The sequence below is a fragment of the Rhinatrema bivittatum genome, chromosome 6, assembly GCF_901001135.1.
Source record: "Rhinatrema bivittatum chromosome 6, aRhiBiv1.1, whole genome shotgun sequence".
Taxonomy (NCBI): domain Eukaryota; kingdom Metazoa; phylum Chordata; class Amphibia; order Gymnophiona; family Rhinatrematidae; genus Rhinatrema; species Rhinatrema bivittatum.
The window spans coordinates 141644117-141659358 of NC_042620.1; the positions used below are offsets into that span (position 1 = coordinate 141644117).

General features: G+C 43.8%; 1 protein-coding gene and 1 long non-coding RNA gene across 2 annotated transcripts in view; one reads left to right on the plus strand and one right to left on the minus strand.

The window, feature by feature from the left end:
• Window positions 1–15242, plus strand: part of ANKAR (ankyrin and armadillo repeat containing) — a 381604-nt gene that overhangs the window by 1902 nt on the left and 364460 nt on the right.
• Window positions 11380–15242, minus strand: part of LOC115093771 — a 123812-nt gene continuing 119949 nt past the window's right edge. Inside the window, exon 4 of the long non-coding RNA XR_003857401.1 lies at window positions 11380–11510. This is a non-coding gene — a long non-coding RNA (uncharacterized LOC115093771). The remainder of the gene's footprint in view (window positions 11511–15242) is intronic.

The following is a 15242-nucleotide window of genomic DNA, read 5'->3' on the forward strand; positions in this document are numbered from 1 at the left end:
AGAGTTCTTGAAATTTGTTGTGCCATTCACTGGGCAAGTGTTGGATAAAAGGGCCCCAGATGTTGGTAAAAGCCTCTTTCTTCCTGGCTGTCGACAAGAGCCATGTGTGGTAATCCAGTTGTAGCAGGGGGAACATTTCGGAATGCCAAAAGTCTATCGTCGATGTCGATGATTGTATCCAGTGGGTAAGAATGCATTTTTGCGCCAGACCCATGGCTTTACTGACCAACAAGCCATCAGTGACACCAATCAGTGTCACTCTCCCCTACCCCCAAGATGGCCAGTGCTGCCGAAACAGCCAGCCTCCCTCCCAGCAGTTTAGTCATATATTGCCCCACCTGAGTCCAAAACTCTTGTATCTTAGGACAAGTCCATAATCCATGGGTCAGGGATGCTGGCGATTCGAAGTATTTGGGGCATGCTGGATTCGGAGTAATATGCATTTGATATGCCCGCCACGGTGATATTATAACCCTATGCACTATCCTCAGATATTGTTCCCTCCCATTGACCGCAGGCATCTCTTTGTTAAAGATCTGAATTGCCTCCAATAAATCATCTTCTGTGACTTTAATATCCAGGTCTCGACTCCAGAGCTTAGCCAGCGCCCCCATGGTTTGACAAGGCACCGCTGCAAGCATCATTTTATAGAGAGTTGCTAAGGATTGCTTTCTGGATTTAAACAATGCCAGCAGTCTCTGAAAGGGACCCGTCCTGTCTCCCTGACTTATTTGTCCACAAAATTTGGACATGTAACTTGCCATTTGAAGATACCAGAAAACATCTGGTGCACTCCAGCTAAACAACTCCTGGCATTTAGTAAAGGTATATATTTTTTGGGTTTGCGGATCTAAGAGGTCTGCAAGCGTTTCCAGCCTTCTCTCAGAGTATGATAAAAGCGCCCTCCTTGGCCCAGGATAAATTTGAGGTTACCACATATTGGCAGCATTAGAGATACTGTCCATGGTAGAATCAGATGCGTGCACATAGCCCGCCAGCCATATGTAGCATAATTTGCCAGGATATTGACCCTCAATTGCGTGGTTAGGTCTTTTTTGGGTGGCATGAAGCACGAAGCATAAGTCTAATGGTTGCACCAGCTGGGAGTCCAGATTGGTATCAGAGAAACACAAACTCCCAAATAACCATTCCCCTACCAATCGAAGTGCACATGCCATATTATAAAGAGAGATATTGGGGAACCCCCAGCCTCCTTGGGCAATGGGAATCATCAATTTGCGCAATGCTATTCACGCTTTTCAATTCTGCCACAAAAATGCTGTACACATTCGATTTAGGCTACGGGTATCTGCTTTGGAAATCACCAGGGGTAGTATTTGGAGGATTTAAAGAAGTTTCGGAAGGAGTGCCATTTTAAATAGTGCTATCCGGCCCATCAAAGACAGGGGCAACTTCATCCAGCTCGACTTCAACTTTCTTAACTTCTCTATGACCAGAGGGATATTCACTGCATACCAATAAGCAGGATTGCCCGCAACATAAATTCCCAGGTACTTAAGAGATTTTTCCACCCAACGTAGAGGAATGTCAGGCCAATTAGATTGTAGATGACCCATGACATCCAATACCTCGGATTTGTCCAGGTTTAATTTAAGACCCGAAAAGGAGCCGAAGTCCGCAAAGATCTTCAATATTTTTGGGAGGAGACTGGGTGCTTGTGGAACAAACAACAGAATGTCGTCTTTGAAAAGAAATGTGTTGGGCAATTGCTGACCCTTATAGGTGGTGTGATTATCCAAGATCTGCCGTAGCATATGCACAAGGGGTTCCAATGAAAGTATAAACAACAAAGGCGACATGGGACATCCCTGACGAGTCCCCCTTGTTAATGAAAAGGGTCTTGACAGGCATCCATTTGCTATGACCCGTGCCCCAGGGTTCGAATAGAGAACGTGGATCGCTTGATAATAAAATCCTGCAAAGCCCATCCTGCAAAGCCCATCCTTTCCAATATAAACCAGAGAAAGGACCAGGACACCCTATCAAAAGCCTTTTCGGCATCGAACCCCACCAGCACTGGATCAGCAAACACCCGCTGATGACTCAAATGGAGTAGTTGGGCTAGCCTTCTTATGTTAATATTGGATCTCCGCCCTTTTACAAAGCCCGCCTGCCCTTGCGACACCAGTGCTGGTAGGATGTCCACTAACCGATTGGCCAATAATTTAGCAAAGATTTTTATGTCCCTGTTGAGTAGTGATATCGGCCTGTAAGCTGTGGTAGAATCTGGGGTTCGCCCCGGTTTAGGGAGTACTATAATAGTAGCCATCTGAAGCAAATCTGGCATCGAACCTTGCTGAGTCATGGTATTAAATAGTGCGGTCATACTACTGCCAATCTCAGGTTTGAGGGTTTTATAGAAAAATGGAGAGAGGTCATCCGGCCCTGGAGCCTTGAGACTCTGAAGGCCCTGGATGACCTGCATAATCTCGGCTTCCTGTTTTGGGCGATTTAATTGAGACAACTGCTCGTTAGTAAGACTAGGGAGGTTTATAGATTGCATAAATCGGTTTCTAGCCTCCAAGTCCTCCCTGTCTGCACTATAAAGCTCTTGATAATAGTTATGAAACATATAATACACTACCTCTACGCAGACGATGTGCAGATTCTGATCCCTATAACAGAATCCATCTCAAAAGCTCTCACTCACTGGAATAACTGCCTACAATCCATCACTAGCCTTCTCAACAGTCTAAACCTGGTACTCAATACTACGAAGACCAAACTCCTCCTCATCTCCCCCAACCAGGATAACTCCCTCCCACAGTCCCTCCACAACACCCATCTCACTCATATGCATGTAAGAGATCTGGGGGTAATTCTCGACAATCGCCTAAACCTAAAGAAAATGATCAATATCACAACTAAAGATTGCTTCTACCGACTCCAGGTTCTAAAAAGACTCAAACCCCTCCTATTCTTCCACCACTTCAGGACAGTTCTTCAATCCTTGATATTTGCCAAAATAGACTACTGCAGCGCTCTCCTCCTAGGTCAACCCATCTCTACCACCAAGCCACTACAGATGATTCAGAATGCTGCAGCCAGAATTTTGACTAACACCAACCGTGGAGAACACATTTCACCTATCCTCAGAAACCTACACTGGTTACCAGTTAACTTCAGAATCCTACACAAATCACTCACCTTAATCTACAAAGCCATCCACAATCAACTTCAACTTGACCTCGAAATCCCCCTCAAACTCCATACCTCCAACAGACCGATTAGAGAAATCCACAAAGGAACTTTGCAAGCTCCTCCAACTAAAGCCATGCGACTCACCTCGACCAAAGACTGAGTTTTCTCGACAGCAGGACCAACTATTTGGAATAACATCCCTTCAGACCTTAGGCTGGAACCATGCCTCCCAACATTTAGGAAAAAACTTAAGACATGGCTTTTCCGCCAAGCCTTCTCAGATCCCCCGGATACACACTAGATGACCTAATTCCCTTCATGAGCGATGGAACCTTGTACCTCTAATTTCATTAAGCAATAGCCTGCTTACCCTATTGTATTATATTACTAGTTTTCTGCCATCCTAGGCCTCTCTTTCCAGCTGATTAAGCCTCCAAGTTCACCCTCCTTGTTGAATGTAACTTTGCCACCTCCGTTCATATGTTTATTTCTGTTTCAGTTTTTTACTCTGTTCGATGTAAACCGATCTGATATGGTTATTACCATGAAGGTTGGTATAGAAAAATGTTAAATAAATAAATAAATATTAGCTATCTCGTCAGCCTTGGCCACCGGATTCCCTGTGAGGTCTTTAAGATGTGCAATATGGATGGATTTCCGCTCCCCCTTTATAAGGTGGGATAGCATTTTACCTACTTTGTTGCCATAGAGGTATAACCAGTGTCTTAAAGAGAACAACGAGAATGTCGCTCTTTTATGTAGCATCTCATTAAGTTCTGCCCTAATCAGATTAAAGTCTGTTTTTTGAGACGCTGTGGCATTTTGAATTAATGCGGCTTTATATTGGTTATATCTAGCCATCAACTCTAGAATCTGTTTATCTAGTTCCTTCTTGCGCCGTATGGAATATTCGATAATATTACTACCTTAGCTGTTTCCCAGAATAAAATTGGGATATCTTGATAGATGATATTAAAAAGTAAATATTCCTTCCATTTGGTGGTTAAAAATCCCCTAAAATTCTTATCCTGCACTAGCCAAACCGGCATTTTCCATGTCGCCGGGTCTCTATATCCTCCCCTTTTGCGCATGCCACAAGATATTGGGCTATGGTCCGAGATGACCATGGGTTCAATTGCAGAGCTCTGGAGTTGAGGAAACAGGGATTCAGATATTAAAATATAGTCAATCCAAGATTGGGCATCAGACGCATGTGCCTGGTGAGAAAAATCCTTACTTCCAGGATTTAACATCCTCCATGAGTCAATTAATTGTAAGGAATCGCACAGGAATGGGATACCTTTATTCAGGCCCAGGGGAGGAGCAGTCTAACGCATGATCCGCCACACAATTAAAATCCCTTCCCAACACCATAGGGCTTCACCCTAGGGACATAATTTTGGTCACAATATCAGAGAAGAAATGGTGGTCATATTGGTTGGGACCATATATTGATGCTAAAATAATGGCTTTACCAAATAGGAGTCCCTCAATAATGATATATCTCCCGTTGGGGTAAGAACATAAGAACATGCCATACTGGGTCCATCAAGCCCAGCATCCTGTTTCCAACAGTGGCCAATCCAGGCCATAAGAACCTGGCAAGTATCCAAAAACTAAGTCTATTCCATGTTACCTTTGCTAGTAATAGCGGTGGTTATTATCTAAGTCAACTTAATAGCAGGTAATGGATTTCTCACCATATTTTATCTCCTTGGCAATCCTCTCTTCTGCTTGACTTTTTGCCAACTTGATTAATTTCTTAGTCTCCCTCAGTTGAATCAGATATTCTTCTTTGTGCTCCTCCCTTTGGGATCTTTTGTATTTCTTGTATGCAGTTCTTTTAGCTTTAATTTTGTCAGCCACCTCCTTTGAGAACCAGATAGGTTTCATTTTTCTTTTGCTTTTCTTTACATTTCTAACATATAGAGCAGTTGCCTTGGCAACTGCTCTACCATCCAGGCAACTACCTGGATGGTAGGGCTCTGTTTTGGGCATCCACTTTGTGGGAACGCAAGGATTCTATTTTGCAGGACATAGAAGGATTTATGGACTTGTTTAAATCCATTTTTGATGACCCTGCTCGAATGTCTGTAGCCAGTTCTGCTTTCGTGGATTTGAAGCAAGGCAGCAGATCATTGGCTGAATTTGCCATAGAGTTCAAAACTCTTGCGGCAGAACTTTGCTGGAACCCCAGATGTCTCAAGACTCTCTTCTGCAGAGGCCTGGATAACCGTTTGAAGGACGAGCTGGCCGCTCGCCAAACACCTGACTCTCTGGACGAATTAATAGCCTTAGCTACTCGGATTGATCTACGACTCCGGGACAAGGTGAAGGAACTCCGGCCTAGGGTGGTACCCGGGTTGAAACAGACCAGTGCTGTCTCTACACCTCGGATGGTTCCAGTAACCCCTGCTGCTGATACAGATGAACCTATGCAACTTGGTCACGGTCGCTTGACCTCCAAAGAGAGAACATTTCGAAAGAAGCGCGGCCTTTGCATGTACTGTGGTCAGTCTGGCCACAATGTCTCCACATGCTCCATTCGTCTGGAAATCGGACGGGCCTAAGTCCTGCAGGAGGACTGTTCTTAGGCCATACCGCGACATCTCCTCCGCGCTCTCTCCCAGTCTCTTTGACCTACGGACCGATCACGGTTCAGACTCCTGCCTTAGTCGACTCTGGGGCAGGAGGCAATTTCATTCTCAGACGTCTAGTGGAAGACCTGAGGAGTCCTCTCAACAAGCTGAAAGATCCATTCCAGTGTCATCTTTTGAAGTGGGCTTTGGACGTTCCCCAACTTCGCCACTTCCACTGAAGATTTCAGTGACGTCCCCAGCAGCTCATCCACCGCTGCTGATAACAACTCATACTCAGTGAATTTTCTTCCAAAATTCAAAATCTACCTATCATCAATGCAGAAGATGACTTAGAATACAAAGTCGAAGAGATCCTGGATGTTCGTAAGAGAGGCAAGACTTTTGAATACCTTCTAAAATGGGAAGGTTTCGGGCCCGAAGAAAACTCTTGGGAGCCTCAGACCAATATCCTGGACAAAGAGATGCTTCATCAATTCTACCTCGCGCATCCTTCAAAACCTAAGCCTGGTACCCGAAGAGGAAGTCGCTCTTTGAAGGGGGGTACTGTTGTGTCCGTCGGTGCCCAACGCCCTCTCTCCGCCCTCCTTACCTCTCTGGTGCCTCCCTCTCCGTCCGCGGGAAGATTGGCTGCCGCGCGTTCTTATGCTACAAGTCCTCGGGCGTTCCCGGACCGGCTCGACGCTGCTATCCACCATGTTCCTGGAGGCCTAGGGGCGCGCTCGCGGTGCGGCCCCGACTGAAGTATCGGCGATGGCGCGAACCTCGGGGGCGTCCCCCGAAGATGACATCACCCGCGACAGATATTTAAGGTCTCAGTATTTGCTAACAAGTCAAGTTAGCAAGGGTTTCGCTACCTAAGCTACTCTGCCTCCTCGGACTTACCTGCTCCTCGAGGGCCTCGTTCTCTTCTTTGTTTTTCAGGTGGCAGTCTGGAACCGGTACTCGCTCCTCGAGGGCCCTCGTTCCCAGACTTGCTCCGTATACTCTTCTGCCTGGAAGTCATCACTACCAACTATATCAGCTAAATCAGTGAGTTACCATCGTTCTCTCTGAGCTTTCCCTGGAACCAGGTACTTGCTCCTCGAGGGCCTATACATTCCAACTCCTGGGCTTCATTGGGACATTGTGTGAGTGTTACCATCTGCATACCCTGCCTACTCACTATATCTCAGTTTCTCTACAGCTCAGCCTCCAGGGATCGCTGTTCCAGTATCTAAGGGACTACAGCCCAGCCGTGCTTATCAGCTCACTACTGCCATCTCTGGTGGTTCAGTATACTGTCTAATAAAAGAACTAGTGTGTGTTTGTCTCCTAACTCTGAGCCTGACCGGTGGTCCCTCTCGGGATCATTCCCCGGTGGTATGGTCATCTGCCACTGGTCCAAAGATCCACCCACAACTCTCCTAATAAACAACAGATTGCTAACTCCCTAGCAGACTGCTAACTCCGATAACAACAGCCGCTTGCCAGTCCGAGTCAAACACCAGAGAATCACCGCTTGCCAGTCCGAAGTCAAACACCCAAGGCTCGTCCAGGAACAGAGTCAGCGGGACTGATACCAGAGGCACCGGAAGACTCAATGGAGTGAGCAGACTCATTGCTAAGTCAATGAATGGAAGGAGGAAGTCTCCTTAAATACTTCCATGTGCCTGACCCTACTGGAGCAGCTGAAACCACTTTAGAGAGCGAAACCCCTTTAAATGTCTTCAGGAGACGCGACCTCACGCCTTAAGAGCAGGGCAGGCCAAGACCGATCCCAGAAGCGCGACAGTGCGGCCTGACGCTGCGAGAGGGAGGCCGGAGGGCGCCCCCCACCCCCGCCGGAAGGCCCCATAGGGACTCAGCCCAGGGAGCGGGGCCGAGAGAGGAGAGCAGAAGCCCGGCACGAGAGTGCTTCCCTGCTGCTGCTGTGGCGTCGCCAGTGGCCCTGCCGCTGCGAAGAGAGGTAGGAGGGGCCAGCTGCGGACGGCCGCGGCTGGCTGCTACAACACATTGATGCACTTCCAGAAGGAATACCAGCGCTTGGAGAAGGTGAATGGAGAATTCTTGGACAAGCTTAAAGATCCTGAAAACCACTAGAGAAGGCATAATTTGCACATCTGGCGAGCTCCTGAATGGTGAGTACATTCTGGCTAATTTTAAAAGGAATGTGCTTGCACCCATAAATGTGCATATCAGCGCAAGCGGAGATACACTGCGATTTTATATTGTACACGCGTTTCATTCAAAATCCCCCTGCTGCGCTTTTGTGTGCATTAATCTTAAGAGGCGGCTTGATGATGATTTTGGAAATTGAATGATGCAGCATTATATGAGCAGCTGAGATCTGACTTACAAGAATATCTTCAGCTCAGTGATCAAGAGAGTTCTTCTGCTCATACATTATGGGAGTGTCCTAAACCTGTGATTCGTGGTAAGTTAATATTCTGGGCGGCAGCTAAAAAGAAGAAAAGGCAATTAGAAGGGATAAGTCAATTCATCAATTAGAATAGCTACATAAATAAAAAGGCAATCCCAAAATCCTTAGTAAATTAGAGGCGGAAAGAGGGATGTTTAAGGAGCTTTTTGCAGATGAGATTAAATATAAAATAGATCTCTCCAAATTGTCCTTTTTTTAAATTTGGCAGTAAGGCCAATTGGCTCATTGCTTGAAAGTAAAAAAAATATGCAGATTGAAAATCAAATTACCAAGATTGAGGACAAGAAAGGTGTTTTTTTAATATGACAGTGATGGGACCAGAGAGAATGTTGTTCAGTTTAATCAAGTCCTATATTCTCAAGATTTGCACATTTAAGGATGAAGAGATTGATTGTTATCTGATTCATATTTCCCTCCCTGTTATCTCTTCTGAAGCACAATTTAGATTGGAGAAGGAAATTACTGACCTAGAAGGATTATCAGCTACTGGTTTGTTAAAGCCGAACAAATCGCTTGGTTTGGATGGTTTTACAGCAAAATTTTATAAAAAGTTTAGTGATATTCTTGTGAAACCTTTGCTCAGAGTTTTCAACTCATTGACTGGTCTTCTTTCTTCTATGAATTTGGATGGGAATAACAGTTATTTCCAAGCTGGGTAAAGATAATACATTTTGTAGTTCTTATATAGACCCATCTCTCTCGAAGCTGAATTTAAAATTTTGTAAAAAATATTAGCTAGGGTTTGTTATACAGAAGTTAATCCATTATGATCAATCTAGATTCATCAATGAGCACCAAGCTCCTGATAATAATCCAGACCTTCTGTACTTGATTTGGTATGCCCGGCATTAGCAAATTTCTGTGTTGCTTCTTGCAGTTGATGCAGAGAAGGCCTTTGACCAGGTTCATTGGTCTTTTATGTTTAAAGTGTAACAGAAAAGTATGCGCGTATCATTCAAAATCCCCCTGCCGCAGCGCATATGTGTGCGTGTAATCTTAAGAGGCGGCTTGAGTAAATATCCCACATGCTTTTCCACTAGGGCTTTACTGGCTTTTATGCACATATGCAGGCAATTTTAAAATATGCTCATGTGAGGGAAAACCAAGTTTTTCCAATTAGTCCACCAGTTTGTCCATTTGATATTGAGGTCTTCAAGATCCCTCTGGTTCTTCATCCTGTAAACCCTCCAGTTGATCCTGAACCTTCACGCTGTGCTGAAAGCCCTAAAACTCGAGATCTCTAGACTTGCTCCTCATCAGGACCTAAAGCAAAGTTATGTGCATAACACATGGATGTGTGCCATGGTCAGCTTTTTTAAAACTTGGAGTTACGCACTTAAGTCTTAGCCTCACCCCTTCCCCACCTCCTTATTCTTGACGCATGCATGGGTATGTGCCCACTTCATGAATTCTTAATATTTGCGTTGCTCGCATGCGGCTCACATACACGTACGTGGCCGTTTTTGCGTGATCAGCATTTTTAAAATCTACCTCATTGTGTTGACACTATGCGTAACATATGAAGTAATTTTGGGGTTGGGTGACTCTGAACTCACTAAGCTGGATATCAAATTGCAGTGGGCACATAGGGTCTTGGGGGCATCTATTAAAAATAAGCTGAGGGATATTGTGGTTTGTTACTACCATTTCATCACTAAGGCAGCTATTATGAAGAAAGCCAGGTCCTTGGAAGGGTCATGAGATAGCAATTTTTAATGATTATCACTTTAAGGAGACATAGAGAGTTGAAATGTGTGAAGGACTTCCTCAAGGCTGAAAATATCCTCTACAAGTGCTTTTCCCATCCATCTTCTCCTACACTATTAGTGGGGCCACTATGAGATTTTGATCGGTGAATGAAACTTTGAAATTGCTGGGTGAAGTTGGAATTAATGTGAAGCAATGTGAAACAGATACTAAACATATACCTGAACAAGAGTACTCCCAGTGTTAGAAAGTCAACAAGGAGGGAAAAGGCTGAGATGTAACTCAGGTACTGATGTATTTTCTGAAGATGTTGCTACATTTATTAATTATTTATTGATTTATTTATTTGTTTATTTATTTATTTACATGAAAAATGCTTGCCTTTATATGGTGTCTGTTATGTATGGGTTCTCAATCTTCATAGAAATTAGCACTGGTCTGGGACAAATAATGATGTTTTTTTATTTTATTTCAGGGGCTAAGTTGATGGTTAAGAGGTCTTTTTTTCCTCCTCTTTACATTGATATTCGGGGGAAGTTTTTATGTATAATATTGGTGGGTCATCTCGGGGGGAGGGGGAATAGGTGGAAAGGGGGGTTATCATTCCTCATTTGGTTGGTGTGATAGTGTCTAGCATACTTCTGATATCTCTGTGTGGGGGATGGGGTGGAGGGTGGATTTGTGTGTGTTATAGAAGTGGGTTTATCACCGAGAGTGAGGTTTTTTAAAATTCTGTTTTATCTTCCTCTCGTCCCTTGTTGGCTAGTCTTCTAGTGGTTTCCCTAAATGCTAAAGGTTTGAATTCCCCTATGAAGCACCAGCTTCTGATTAAAGAAGCCAAAAAGATACATGTATCTTTTTTTTTTTATTTAGGAAACTCATTTAAAAAAGCAAGTGGAAAAGTTGATTACTTATATTTTCTTTGCCTCTGATGTGGTACATCCTAAACTGTGAAGTTTGTATTTTAATCTCAAAAGATTTACTTTTTGATGTTTTAGAGGTGATAGGGGATAGGGAGGGGATATGTATTTTATTGAAATTAAAGACTGAAGGCATTTTTTCTCTTCTCAACATTTATGGTCCTAATATTAATCAGGGTTTTTTTTTCTGTCTTTAGGGGGAATTCTTAATGAATCTTTGTAAGGCCATTTGATTATGGGGGGGGGGGGGGGGCTTTAATATTACTGATATCTGTCATGCAGCATAGAATAAAAGATTTTGTCCCTCTTAGTTGGGTTATATACCCTTCACACATTTGTTAATGCTTGGGAAGAAATAAGGAGCTTAAGCTTGCATCGCAGCATGACACCTATTTGAGAATTGATCTTTTTTTGGGTGAACAAATCATGTACATCGGAGGTGTTTTCTGCTGAGATAAATTCCGTTATGTGGTCCGATTGTGCTGCTATTGAATTTGAGTTTTCATTCACAGAAAAAGATACTAGATGATGATTTTTGGAGATTAGATGATTCTTTATTGAATGATGCAGCATTATACGAGCAGCTGAGATCTGACTTGCAAGAATATCTTCAGCTCAGTGATCAAGAGAGTTCTTCCGCTCATACATTATGGGAGTGTCCTAAATCTGTGATTCGTGGTAAATTAATATTCGGGGCAGCAGCTGAAAAGAAGAAAAGGCAATTAGAAGGGATAATTCAATTCAATTAGAACAGCTACATAAATAAAAAGGCAATCACAAAATCCTTGGTAAATTAGAGGCGGAAAGAGGGAAGCTTAAGGAGCTTTTTGCAGATGAGATTAAATATAAAATAGATCTCTCCAAACCATCCTTTTTTGAATTTGGCAATAAGGTCAATAAGCTCATTGCTTGAAACTAAAAAAATTTGCAGACTCAAAATCAAATTACCAACATTAAAGATGAGAAAGGTGTTTTTTTAATATGACAATGATGGGACCAGAGAGAATCTTGTTCAGTTTAATCAAGTTTAATCAAGTTCTAAATTCTCAAGATTTAAACATTTAAGGATGAAGAGATTGATTGTTATCTGATTCATATTTCCCCTTCCTGTTATTTCTTCTGAAGCACAATTTAGACTGGAGAAGGAAATTATTGACCTAGAAGGGCTATCAGCTATTGGTTTGTTAAAACCGAACAAATTGCTTGGATTGGATGGGATAACAGTTATTTCCAAGCTGGATAAAGATAATACATTTTGTAGTTTGTATATAGATCCATCTCTCTCTTGAAGTTGAATTTAAAATTTTGTCAAAAATATTAGCTAGGGTTTGTTAAAGAGGAGTTAATTCATTATGATCAATCTGGATTCATCAATGAGCACCAAGCTCCTGATAATAATCCAAGCCTTCTGTACTTGATTTGGTATGCCCGGCATTAGCAAATTTCTGCATTGCTTCTTGCAATTAATGCAGAGAAGGCCTTTGACCAGCTTCATTGGTCTTTCATTTTTAAAGTGTAACAGAAAATAGTTATGGGTCCCACATTTATTTCTTCGGTAAGGGGATTATTTTTAGAGCCCCAAGGATGTATCAAGATTAACGGTAAGTTCTCTGACTCCTTTTTTTTTTTTTTGAGGCGGGATCCTTAGCAGGGATGTCCCCTTTCCTCTCTGCTATTTGTTATTGTAATGGAACCTGTGCATTGTCAGGCCCCATTCTGGCCAGTAAAAGTTTACACTCCTGCCCATGGACTGGAATGGCTGGCAGGCAGGACACAAGGACAGGGCAGACTGGAGCAGGACCAGGACAGGCAGGAGTCTTTACTTGTATTGTCTACATCTCCTTCAGGTTGAGCCTTTGGGTTCTGGTGGCTGGCAGGACTTGGGTGCTCCAAGGGCATTGACTTACAAGTGGTGCACGCAAGAGGTACAATGGGCAGCCACTGAGACTAGGCAGGATGGATATGAAAGTAGAAAGAACTGGAAGGTACCCACAGATACACACACAGAAGTGCACCACAATGAAGACAAGGATGAAACAAACAAACAGAGACAAAACTGAAGGCCACGAGGGCTCTGCTGGAAGGAGGGCTACACAGCAGCCAGGATCATCATGTATAGTATGTGTGACATTTCTGGTATAGTGGTGGGGAATAGCATGTTTAAGATTTTTTCTTTTTGCTAGTGACATTATGTTCATTCTTAGTAAGCCCTTCTTTACCTTGCTTCTTTTAATAAAAGAATTAATAGATTTTGGAAAAGGTTTTTGGGCTTTAAAGTAACCATAGGAAAATCTGAAATATTAATCTTTCCTCATTTCAGGTTTCTCTATTGAAGAAAAAGTATCCTTTCAGTTGGACAGAGGATAGTTTGAAATTTTTAAGGGTAAAAATTGAGGTGGACTGGCAGTCTTTTTAGCTTGAATAGCACTCTGCTGATTGCTAGTTTATAGAGGGATCTGGAGACTTGGGGCACACCTTGATCTTTCCTGATTTGGATGTATTGCAGTTATTAAGATGTCTCTTTTACCTAAGTTGTGTTATTTTTTTCAGACTTTGTTAATATTCCGGATAAGGTATTGAAGTTACTTCAGAGAAGGTTTTTGGTTTCATCTGGCAGCACTAATCTCTCGTGCAGTCTTGTATCAGACAAAAAACCTGGTGGGGGTGGGGTACTGCCAAACCCCCCGTTTGCCAGTACCTAATATTAAATATTATGTTGCTGCTCAATTTAGAGCATTACTAGGCAAAGCAATAAAACTAAACAGTAGATTAAATTGGAGCAACTGTTTCTGGGTAGTATTCCGTTAAAATTATATTTGGTTGCTGAGATCATCCAGAGATCTTAATTTTATATGTAATCCCTTTAAAATTTGGATGGCTTACAGGTTTGTTTTGACTTTCTCCTCTAACCACGATTGAAGTTAATGACAAATTGAGACAACAATTTCAGGTTTTTCACAGGTAAATCAGGTGGGAATAAAGACAAAAGGAGTATCTTGGGATCTTTAGGTAAAACAACATTGACAACTTGATCAATCAAGTTTATCACCTTCCCCGAATAGGACTGTACCAGCTTACATTTCCACTAGATGTGAAAAAAAGACCCAGGTTTGTCTCACACATGCCAACATAATCCATCAACATGTATGTGGGTGTAAGGAGTGGCGGAAGTGGAATGTTGTGAGCGCGGCCTACTGCTGGTGTTGAGAGCATGGAGGCCGGTCGCTAACTCATAGGAGAGTGTGAGCCCCTGAACCACGGCACGACTCAGGGAGGAGCTCCAAGGCACACCGTGGGAGGTGAGGGCCTGCAAGGATGGGCGAAACAGGAACAAGGCAGGACTGGAACTAAGGCAAGGAACTTTGAAACAGGAACAAGGCAGGGTCAGCCCTCCGCTGGACCTACACACACCAATGAGACCCAGCAACGCAATGCTGGTCTCAGGAGTAGCCCTCCTGAGCCAGGCTGAGGGCAGGAACAAGCCAAGACAGGAACTTGGAAGACTCGGACGAAGACTCATGGAACTTGAAAGACTCAGACGAGGACTTCGAACTTGGACGACTCAGATGAGGATTTGGAACTTGGAAGAATCAGACGAAGATTCATGGAACTTGGAAGACTCAGATGAAGACTTGGAACATGGAAGACTCAGATGAAGACTCATGGAACTTAGAAGACTCAGATGAAAACTTGGAACTTGGAAGACTCAGATGAGGACTCAGGTTACTCGGAAGACTCTGACAAGGATTCGATTACTTGGAGGTCTCAGGCAAGGATTCAGGAACCTGGAAAACTCAGATGAGGACTCAGGAGCTTGGAAGACTCAGACGAGGACTCAAGGTGCTTGGAAGGTACAGGCGGGTACTGTCCCTCAGGGCGCCCTACACAGCCCCCCATGGGCTGGTCACGGATCACCCTGTCCCACTGCACGCCCTACACAACCTGAGAAGGCTGGTTGCGGACCACGCGGGAGTGGGACAAGCGCCGGAAGGGGATCCAACCAAAACGAGGCTCCAATGACCGGAGACAGGAACCGAATCAATACGGATTTACCCTCAGAGTGGTCATCTGGTGTACTCGAGGAGCTGGGAAGACTCGGAACTTGGAAGACTTCAGGAACATCAGGACTTCAGAACACGGAACAACAGGACCTCTGGAACATCAGGACTTCTGAATATCAGGACCAAGGAATATCAGGACATCTGGAACAAGGAAAAGTCAACGAAGGAGCTCTGACAAGGAACGAGACCAGGAACATCAAAGACATGGAACGAAGAGCCATCAAGACACTAGAAGACTACGGAGGACCTTGACCGGCAAAGAAGAACATGGATGACCATGGGATCAGTACGAAGGCCCCGAGGAACAGGAACTGAGCCCTTATATAGGGCTGAAGCAGGAAGTTGACTGAGGCTGGCTTCCGGTGGGGCCGCG